At 41.1% G+C, this 11188-nt stretch overlaps 1 long non-coding RNA gene across 1 annotated transcript; it reads left to right on the forward strand.

Moving 5' to 3' along the window:
- Window positions 1-257: 257 nt before the first annotated feature.
- LOC148998430 (uncharacterized) lies at window positions 258-10889 on the forward strand. The gene is made up of 3 exons (XR_016156551.1): window positions 258-410; window positions 8764-8872; window positions 9717-10889. It is a non-coding gene; the product is annotated as an uncharacterized LOC148998430 (long non-coding RNA).
- Window positions 10890-11188: the final 299 nt, after the last annotated feature.

Below are 11188 nucleotides of genomic sequence, written 5' to 3' on the forward strand. Positions count from 1 at the left end.
CTTTAAAGTAGCCCCTCCCTGTCCCTCCCGCTGCCACGGCTACAGCCAACGAGCATTGTGAAGTGTGACATGATCATGCTCACTTTCCGTAGTTAAGCCCTCGCCGGGGGTCGGCCTCTCCAGCTGCTCAATGAGTCATTTGATTGTCATCCACCTAGTGCACTCACAGAGAGAGGAGAGAAAGAGAGGCAGACAGTGAACTAGACGGAGGGAGGGAAGAAGAGAGAGAGTGAGATACGGAGGGAGGGGACATTGGAGGCAATGGGAGAGAGTGAGAGGAAAGATGGGGAGTGAGAAAGAGGAAGAAAGACAGAAGTCAGTTTGAGAGAAGAAGAGAGAAACAGAGCCCGGAGCGTCGTCTGCCGAGGATGACAAGCAGTCACAGAGTCTAAACCCCCGCGCAGAAATAAGTGAGTTAGAACAGGGCTTCTGGCTCTGTAATAAACCGTTTAATGGACAGACAGCCTCTCCTTTCCTTCCTCGGGGTAACACTAAATCCCTCTTTATTGTAGTTTGCACAGATGTTAGTGAGTTATCCATTTCTCTAATCACACTGGATGCTGGCACATCCATCTCGAGTTGAAAAATAACCCCTCGCCTTTTCGCTCACAAACATCGGGCAATTCCTCTCCTTTGCTCCGTCTCTCTCTCCCCCTTTAATGTCGGCAGTGAGTCATATAAGGGTCAGTTGCACCAATACAAATAGAATTCAAACAATATTGTGTCCCGATCCACGGCTTCATGCGATTAGGAACAGCCTGCGGTCAGGTTTGTTTTATAGGTTATGGTACTGTTTCAGGGGTGCGGCATCTGGACATGATATTGCCGAGCGCCTCGTCATAAAGACAGACATTGTCCCGAGGCCTTAGTCGCAATAACGCGATTCGCCACCATAGAGCAGAGACAACAATGTCAGATTGTTTTTGAACTGCACAATTTCATAACAGCCTCACAGTCTCAACCAACAGCAGCAAACACAATTAAGTCATTGATAAACAACAAAGTGTGCTGGAAAAGTAAGTTTGGATTACAGGAGTCTATGTGAAGATAAAACGATAAGCAAGGGCATATTAGATTTCACCTGATGCAATCATGTTTATTAAAAATCGATGCAGCGAGGAAAGGACAGTCATATATTTAACAGAACATATTTGGAGCTTTTTCCGTGTTTTAATATGGTCTTGGGCCATTCTGACCACTCGACGGCTGTTTTTATGTGTTAATTTTGTCATGTTTAGGGTGGTTTCAATGGCAAAATATCTGCTCTTCATCAGACTGTTGTGAGAGATGGACAGTCTCTGATGCTCAACATGTGAGATTAAAAAAGAAAGAAAGAAGCCAGAAAAAAAAAAAAAAGAAAGAAAGCGAGACCGATTCGGCATTCAGCAAAACGCAGACGGGTTAAATCTGGAAGCGTGACAAAAATGTGTCCAGCCTAATGATGTCAACTAGTGTTCTCTCTGCAGAGTGTGCCTTCCTGCTTTCTCTCTCCTTCTCATTCTCCTAACTGCTGAGAAAAGCAAAGTTCTGACACAAACACACTGTCATGTAAACACATCCGCTTTCCTTCTTCCTCCTATTACTGTAATCTCACTATCAAACACAAACACCGCTGTTCCGAGAGATGAGGCGAGAGCACGCAGAATGAATCGAGCTACACCGATTTGTTGTGTCTTTAGGCTCTAACTAGGTGCAGAGGACTGTAAGTTCTGGAGGGGAACGTGAGGGAAAGGTCACAGGGAGTTCAGAGCGAGCGGATGAGTGATGGCCGTGGAGTGAGGGGCTCTGTTGCCGGGTCTTGTACTTTTCTGTGCTGGCTGATGGGCCTCACAGCAGTAGCCCGAGTCTTGATGGATTGGCAGGCAGTGAAAGGAAATGTTGCCCCCTCCCTTTTTTACACAAACACACACACACATACTCTCCACTATCCCATCATTCCCCCTCCCATCGCTTGAGTGAGAGATTTGCCCTCATCGTCGTCTTCCTCCTCCCACCTCCAGCTGCCCCTGGGCTGCTTAGAAGACTTGGAGAATGATGGGTAAAGGGTTTAGGGAAAAGGGTTTTGGGGGCCATCTCATGACCAGGTCAGTGGAGGAGTGCCATCATCACACAACACCCCCCCCCCCCACCCCCAACCAAAAAGGCAGCCTGACTGGCTGGGGCTGAGCTTGAGCTTGTTGTACCTGGCTGGAGACAAAAGGACCTAGAGCAGCAGGGGTGGACTACTAAAATAAACATCAAAGGAGTGGAGGGGATGCATAGCGGACCCTTTTGTTGCCTGGAAATGGAGGGCTCCCCTGGGGGGTGTCGGCGCTAAATGAGATGGTCTGTCTCGGGCGCGCTTCCTGGTGAAATATTTTTGATAAATAAATCAGGGGCCCCGCGACACGTTAACCGATTAGCGACCAACAAGCCACGAGATAATCAGAGCGTCTTTTTTTTTTAACCCGCCTTTACCATCCCGAATTTTCTTCCTTGTCATTTAAATAACGGCTTGCACACCGAGCCCTCCTGCTTCCTTTAGAGAGCGTCATACACATTCGAATTGTGTTCCACCTATTGTTTTCCGAACTCGCTCCCCTGGAAATAACAAATCCAGTCTGATGTGTGTCTCTGCCGTGTCAAAACAGAGCCCTGATAATGACATGAACCTAAACCTCTGGAGGTGTCTCTAGGGCTCCAGTGCTCTTCCAGCTATTAGGATTTGTTTGCTTGTTTGTTTTCTGTGTGTAGGGTCCCCATGGATGTGTCTAATTGCTCAACGTGATTGTGTAATATATTCACAGTCAAGGAGAATAGACGGGTATAATGTGTGTGTGTATCCCGAGTTCCTCTGTGAGCACTGGTATAAGTGTGTCTCATTTGTACCTTGTGTTCTAATAAATGTTAAACTGTCAAGTAACGTGTCGTGCCACATGACGCACCGTGGACCTCGTGCAAAAGAAGCGATGCAACAATAAGACAAAGCCACTCGGTGAGATTTGTGTACTGTTACCACATATGTCGAGTGTGGGAGGTTGTGTCTGTGTGTGTGCATCTGCATGTGTGCACCGCACCGATTAAAACTGCTTTGCTAGCAAACTATCGCGAGCGTGAGATTGTGTGTGCGCGTCTGCGTACGTGTGCGTGCACTCAAGCATTTGAGATGGTGGCGGTGAAGGGAGGGCTTCTGGGGAAGAGATGATTATGCCCATCTGTGGTGGATGCCAGGTGTGTACTCCCCACCCCCACCCCTTCCCTTCCCATTCCTCCCCTCCATCCCGGTGACGCTCCACTCCACTCATCACCCTCCATCAGCGCGCTCCAGCTGCCAGCCACCATGCTAACTAGTACCAAGGGGCGCTAGCATGCCTTCACAGATTGCACTTGCCATTGAAACCAGAGCAACTCTGCAGTCTATAAAAGCGCAACTGGATGAGACACTGCCCAACAGGGCCTGACACCTGCTGTGGCCATGGACTTCCTCTCGGCGCGGCTGGCCTGCGAAAACTCATAAAAGCAAGCCAGAGACTCTAGTGCACTGATATTGACCACCACATCAGATTTTGTTGCTGTCGATTGCTTGTTTCTTTCTGGTCAATTTAGATTCTCACCTCCAGAAACAGCAGCCTCTGTGTTCGGTCACAAGGGTGATTTCTGTGATCATTCAACTGGCGTGCGCGTGAAAGCCGCTTGATTTGCGGCAGCACCCTGTTTCTGTGAGGCTGCTGTCACCCACATAGACACACTCACGCTCACACCACGGGGCCACCACACACAGAGAAGACGTGCCTCGTAAAACACCCCGTGACGGGCTAGATTGATCCCCTGGTGAAAATGGGCAATATTCCTACTGCATCGATATCAATAAAGCGTATCAGGCTGGAGGCTGTGCAGGCCTCCTTTTTGTTTCCCTTCTGTGGTGGGTAGAGGGAGGAAAAATCCATAGACAATTGATGGTGTCTGGAAGAAAGGCTCTATTGGAGTATATCAAATCAGGCTATCGAAAAAAGGAAAGTTTGCCCTGTAAATTAGACTGTTTGCTCCAAGTTCAGTGATAAAGAGAACGGAATAGGAATGTCCTTTTTTGGCTGCGCTCGGAATGGTGTGTATCCGTACCCTTACCAAAATATGGAGCAAGCATAGGGGTTATCTAAACATTTATTGTTGATTGACATTAAAGGGAATGTTTATCCAAACATTTTAATTCAGTAACTCACCCTCATGTCATTCCAAATATGTATGTCTTTTTTTTTATTATGTGGACTTTAAAAGACGTCGAAGATAGTTTGAAAGGAAATGGCTAATTGTTTTGTTGGCCATACAACAAGGTTTACATGTGCAGAATCAAGCTTAGGCTCTTAGGTAGTTGAGTTACAATTATACATGACACAATGCGTAACAGAATATGTGAAGGATTAAATGCATGCTGTGTTTCACCTGTCTTTCAAAGCAAGTGAACAGCACCAAGGCTAATTGAAGTCTGATTAAAGTGTTTTCATGCTGGACAAAGCAGATTATTATACGATCCGTGCATGTTTGTTGAATTTAATTTAGACTAAAGTGTTTACATAACATAACAAGAAAAATTATATATATATATATATATATATATTGCTTATATAACTTTTAAAGCTATAATAACTTCAAACCTATTTCTGTTATCTCTTTTTCTGGGTGTGAAGGGATGGTGCCCTTCACAGAATGCTTTGTAGATGAAATCAGGCCAATCAGTAGCATAATGAGAGGTGTAATATGTCCCCCGAGAGAGAAGGAAGAGAAAATGGGGTTTATCATATTGCCAGATCCTCTTAGACTCTATAATCACTCCATAGATACCCACATATTCACTCACACACAGTGATACCCTGTACTGTGTTTTAATTTTCATCCACTTTTACCTTTCTGCATTATTTCTTGTTTCTTTGCCTTTTCAATCAGTCTCGTTCCTGTTCTGCTATCAGTGCATCTATAAGCAAACAATCCTCATGATGATTATTCAATAGCAGTGAAAACATACAGTCTAATTGTAATCTAGCCCTAATTACACATGGCTTTGTTTTCTAGGAATGCATTTCAAAGGCACATCAAACACTTTGAGTTGGGTGAAAAGTAATATTGCTGGGAACAAATGCAGACCTACTTTAGATCAAGTAAATAAATTCTTTTTTTTTTTTTTGTATGATAACAAGAATGGAAAAAATAGAACCAGAAAAAAACAGACAGTTATATGTATTTGAGTCATGCTTATTATATCTTATCTTGCATATATTAGCATATGTATGAGCTTTTTCTTTAATACTTCAGTCCAACCAGCTAGCAAGAAATTCCTCATTGACAAGAGTAAGAATTCAATATCAGCAGAATTAAAAGTTTGCAGCTTTAATATGGAAATTATGCACTTGAGTCCAATAAAGTAGACCCCTGGATTAATTCACATGCAGTGATGTGCTGTTCTTGACACATTTTGATTTATTCACGACTGCGTGTACATGTGTGTTATATGTGTTCCGACAGGTAAAATGCTGTACATGTTAAGTAAACGAATACGTTAATTGGAGACGACTCTGTGCTGTGAATGAGGTGATTTTTTGATTCAGTGTGTGTTTCCATTTGTTTGACCACCAATAAACTCCCTGAACACCATGCACACATGCATACATATACATAATAAGCAGGTTTTGAATTTGTCTGAATCACTGCAAATGTGAGGGACAATCTTACAAATAATGGAAAACTTCACACACTGAAATCTTTTTTGAGATGTGTCAAAAAAAGAGAAGAATTTACAGAAAGGTAATGTTGTAAACAAACACTGTCTCCACTAATAATATTTTGACATTTTTATGCATGATGCCACATTTTTAGACATTTATAGGAAAGATACCAAATTCTTCAGCGACTGCTTTTCATTTTTTTTTTAAATAAATAAATAAAAATAAAAAATAGTAAAAAACAAACAAAAAAAAAAACACATAATGTCTGAAGCGACTTAATTGGATTGGGGAAGGCTGTCTATTTTCAGTTTCTCTCTCTTATTCTTGTTATTTTCTACGTTCCCTCAGGAACGTGCAATCCACAACACTCACTTTTGTCTGGTGTCTGTCAAAGAATAAACATCAGATATGAAATTGGAAAGAAAAAGTGCATTCCATCACTGGAAGGATGTACTTCGCTCTTATCAGATATTTGCATCTAAATTGGAGTCTTGGTCTGCCTTTGAAAAGAGCACCACATTGAGCGCACACACACACAATGTTTTCGACTGGAACGTAACACATTGTTATATGTCCAGTCACGAATGTGTGTTAACTTTATCCTGGCCATTCATTCTCTACGAGTATTATGTCCTTTAGCAAAACTTCTCGGATGACATTCATGGCCCACAAAGTGACCTTTGTAGTCTTTTGAATTTACAATTTACTCATCCATTCTGCCATTCTTCTTTTTATTCTGTTCTTTAACCCACACGTAGATAACCTATCTAAACTTAAAGGGATACTCCACCATTTTTTCACTTGCTGTGCCATAGTTATCCACTTTACACGCTTAGAAAAGGGCAATGTTTTATTTTATGTCACCGTAGGTCGAGTTACACTACTTGTGTAAATGTATTTGAATAGGGAAAACATGGAGGTGTTTGGTCGCTTCTCTGCTTGGCCCTTATTGAATGAACTGGGCTAGTTAAGTGCGATCAAAAGCCGCGTTTCCACCCCAGGAACTTTCCCCAGGAACTAGGAACTTTGGGGTGGTACTCGGTGTGTTTACATACAAATCTCCTCCATACAAAACTCAAAACAAACGTGCAGGCTAGGAAGAGCAGTCGCACACAGTTCAACGTCACTACGCCGGTACTTTAGTCCGCGGTTTAAACGCAGTAAGCAAGTGGTCTGGGGCAAAAAAACGTTCCTGTGAAAAAAGTTCCTGGGACGAATTGTTCCTGGTAATTAAGGTGCAAACGCGGCTAAAGTGTCTCGAACGCCAATGCGATTGACTGCACGCACTGAGACGAGAGAGGTATCAACTCGTCATAGTTAAGGGAATAACCAATAATAATCATTAAATTAATATTATTAAATCATTAAATTAATATTATTTTGAATGATAGCATTTACTGGAATATACCAATGAGCAGAATTGATAGATTTTACTACTTTATCATCTTCCATACTTCAGATACTAATATAATATTATATATTTATATTACTTATATATATATATATATATATATATATATACATTATTTTTTTTACATTATTTTTTTTATTTTTTTGGTTATTTATTTGAATAATTAAAATTAATATTACATACAGTAGTTTTAGTTTTTTATCAATAAACAGTTTTTATCATTAAACTAAGTGTAGATACTATAGTCTCCCAAAAAATGCATGAACAGACAAAGTGGATGTGTTCTGAAAACCAGCTGCCAGATCCATCCTAACACATTGACCAGTGACAGATGAAAACACTGTCAATTCAACTGTAAAATTATTTTAGTCAGTGTAATTTAAATGGACACAAACGCCGTGGTTCAAGTGGACAGAATGGCACATTTGGCAGCACCTCTGCTCCTCCCCTGATGGAGTTCATTAGAATTCTGTCGTGTGTGTGTGTGTGTGTGTGTGTGTGTGTGTGTGTGTGTGTGTGTGTGTGTGTGTGTGTGTGTGTGTGTGTGAGTCTGGTCTTCCTGGTCCAGTCCTTCTTCAGATTGATTCCATCAGCGCTTCCTCTAATCCACTTACTTAATGAAATACATAATTAACATATTATAATTGCAGTAAAGATGGTTTTGACAGAAATCATTTCCCGTATCTAATACCATAGTAATTTAATCTGTTCCCCACTCCCTAACACGACCCCTCCTGATTAAGTTTTGTCCCTTCATTTTTCGATGCACGGAGAGCGTGAGTCAGTGTGTGTGTGTGTGTGTGTGGACGTGCTCTCGTCTCTGCCTAGTTTGTCATGATTATTTTTCTCCATTGTCCCAGCCTTTGATTGATTGACAGGGCTGTGGTGTGCAGATGGGTCATGTGACCTGGCAGATGGCGGAGAGGAATGAGTGAGCAGTTTCCCTGCATGTGTGGTCTTATGCTTCTCTTGATATGTTTCATAAACAGAGTATTACAGCAAGAGAAAAGACAGCTAGCAAATGAGAGAGAGAGCACTAGAATTTTTCTTTATTTTTGTTGTTTGCTTTGAGGGCGAGATAAACCCTGTGTGTTTCATTGGTAACAAAAAACTACTCCTCTATCTGTGTTTATGGGCTTGTGTGAATCTCCAACAAACACTCATGACAGCAATGTAATAACTAAAATAAGATGACGATATCACAAGATATCACAAAAAATTTGCGTGAAGGGAAGTTAATGGTTAGAAATTTTTAATTTGGATAGTTATAAATAGTGAATAAATAAAGTCTCTATTACTAGTATTACTATTAATATGCATTGGCCATTCTATAATTCACAGCACTGTGATATTTTACAGTGTGTTTGTTTTGGAGCAGCATCAGCAGCTGTGGTGCATTGTAAAAATGCCAGAGTTCAGGCGGAGAATGGGCTTAAACCTTAAAGCACAGATAGAGTAACAATGAGTGATTATTGCTCTAAAGAGCCACAGGCTCCAGGGATGTCTGTAATGCCATTACCCACTGCATCATCTATCCCGGCCAATAGGTAACTGACCCCACGCTGCCCCTAGGTCACACCGAGTTCAGGAGGTGGAAAAGCTGAAGCGTTAGGTAACACACTCATAACATGGATCCTCCTGTTCTTTCTCCCACAGCTCAAACACACCCCTCTCATACGTTCACTGGCTGCAGACATCAGCATCAGCACAAGGTCCAGCCAGCAACCTGAGACGCATGATGAAATGTTGGCCTGTTGATCAAAAGGTCTGTTCTCATCTCCTCTTCATTGCACGTTTGACGGAGACTGAATGCAGTCAATAATGACATTAATCTAATCCAGTAAGGCACCAGACATGCATTAGTTACTCTTATGGAGATGCAGAACAAAAGCAGGGGACTGATAGATGGGGGGTGGATCCGGCTCCATACAGTACATGTGTGCCTGCTGAAACCAGAGACTTGCTGAAGAAAAGAGAGAGGGAGACTGTGAATGTGTGCATGCTGGTGAAAGAAAAGAGAGTAAGAGGTGGAGGGACATGTGAGAGAAAAAGCAAGAGAGATTGTGTTGAGTAATGAGCACTGTGCTCCCAGAACAATCACACTCTCCATTTTGTAGTGCGTTTTCACCTGATGTATTGTCTCTGTTGAGGGAGGCCTTGTAATAAGACCATTTGGGCCCCTCATTTGTGCGCATTAGAGGCAAATATCTTACAGTGCCCTTAAAAGAGCCTGGAGGCCTGCGGAAACAGCAGTCCTGATGTGCATTTGGAGCAGGTGACGTAAGGAGAACAGTCCTGATTATCTGGTAAAAACAAGAGCACATTCACCACAGGTCTCCTCTTCTCCTTCATGTATCCTATACACTCCATCTAGACTTATTTTTAGCAGGTGTGTAATTTCTGACTGCAGACTTATGAGCTGATAATCAAAGCTCTGCGATTATTACAGTATATACGATGGTCTGACGTCCATATCAGGAGTGAGAGCTGAATAAATCCCGATAGATTTGCTGTGTCGTCTCTTCACTGACTGCCACGTACTCCTCTTTTGATTACACACGTGCCGTGCGATTGGATTGAATTGCATTTGTGTTTGTGTGTGTAAATAGGCCATCCGAGCACGTGAGGGATGTGACAAGATGAAGAGGCTTCCAGAAGCATCAGTAGATGCAGCGCGGAAAATGATTTTAATCAAACTCACACCACTTATCGGAGCCAGCAGATGGAGGAGCCAGATTCTCTTCCCTTAAGCTAAATATGGCCACCTGAGAAAAGGATGTGTTCTGGCAAAAACTTCCCTATATGGCCATGCTTGCTTTTGGGCTGTAAATATGATTTTGCAACAAAAGAGCAATTTAAACTTAACTTTTAAAAGAATAAAAATGCGCATGCAAACAATGAAATAATAATATAATTACATTAAATAAATACCCAATATAGACTCTCATGGCAACACGTAAGAATTTGTATACGTGATCATTATTGTTAATGTGTTTTGAATATATTTTTTTTTGTTATATTATTAATGGTCTTGTATTGGTATAACATCTTGTGATTTCACCATCTCATAGATTGGATAGTTGGTGGATAGTTATTCAGATGAACTATATGCAGCCTGGTCTCTTTAGAAACGTGCGGGAGAGTGAGGCACAACTTGACTTTCTCAGTTTGTGTAAATTTGTGTAAAAGACAAACTTATTTTTTTTATAATTAAAAATGAAATACTTTTTGAAATTGACAATGAACACACTGGAAAACACAACTATAAAACATAGTTCAAAAAATAATAATCATTAATAATTTCTGAACATTGACACTTTATTCACCCTTTTCTCAAGTTTTCTTTATAGAATTCATAAAAGTATATTATATAATAGCATAATTCTAATAGGGGCACATTGTAACAGTGTTACAACATGCCCCACCCGCACAACTGGGATATAGACGCTGCTAGTATCTTCTGCTAGTTAGCGAAGGTATATCAACGGTTTATAAACCCTAAGCCAACCCGATAGTGTTAACAAAAGCACATGTGGTCAGTATACAGGTCAGTTAAACCAAACATATGGAGCTGCTGATGTGGTACAAACTCCAAAATATATTCATTTACAAATCATGCACTGTGGTAAAATGTGTTTTAAGGTCATAACATAATTGTAAAAAGAGCCGTGTGAAAACAAGTCTTTATATTCTGCCCCCTTTAATCATAATTGTGTGTGAAAACGATTTAAAGTGCTTGCTGTTTTACTGCCCCTAGTGTTCATTTCTGTTAGAAACTGCAGTGATATGCTACCTGATGGTATTTTGTGGTGCTACAAAAAAAGTGTACAAGGGTATGTATTTACTATGAGACTATCTGTGTAATAATCCTATATATTTTGATTATTAATTTTATAAACTTTTTAAATAAACATAGCTAGCATTTTTTGCATGAGTTTTTCTCTTTGATAGAGACAATAAAGAGGATAGAGGGCAGATCTTGCTCTCTGATGTATATATTGTGAGTGATTATAACATATAAAAAAACAACAACACAACAACCTACGGTTTCTCTTTCATACGCGAGTGGCTCTGATTCATT

This window comes from Pimephales promelas, chromosome 1 (genome assembly GCF_988280905.1).
Source record: "Pimephales promelas chromosome 1, fPimPro1.hap1.1, whole genome shotgun sequence".
In the NCBI taxonomy this organism is placed as follows: domain Eukaryota; kingdom Metazoa; phylum Chordata; class Actinopteri; order Cypriniformes; family Leuciscidae; genus Pimephales; species Pimephales promelas.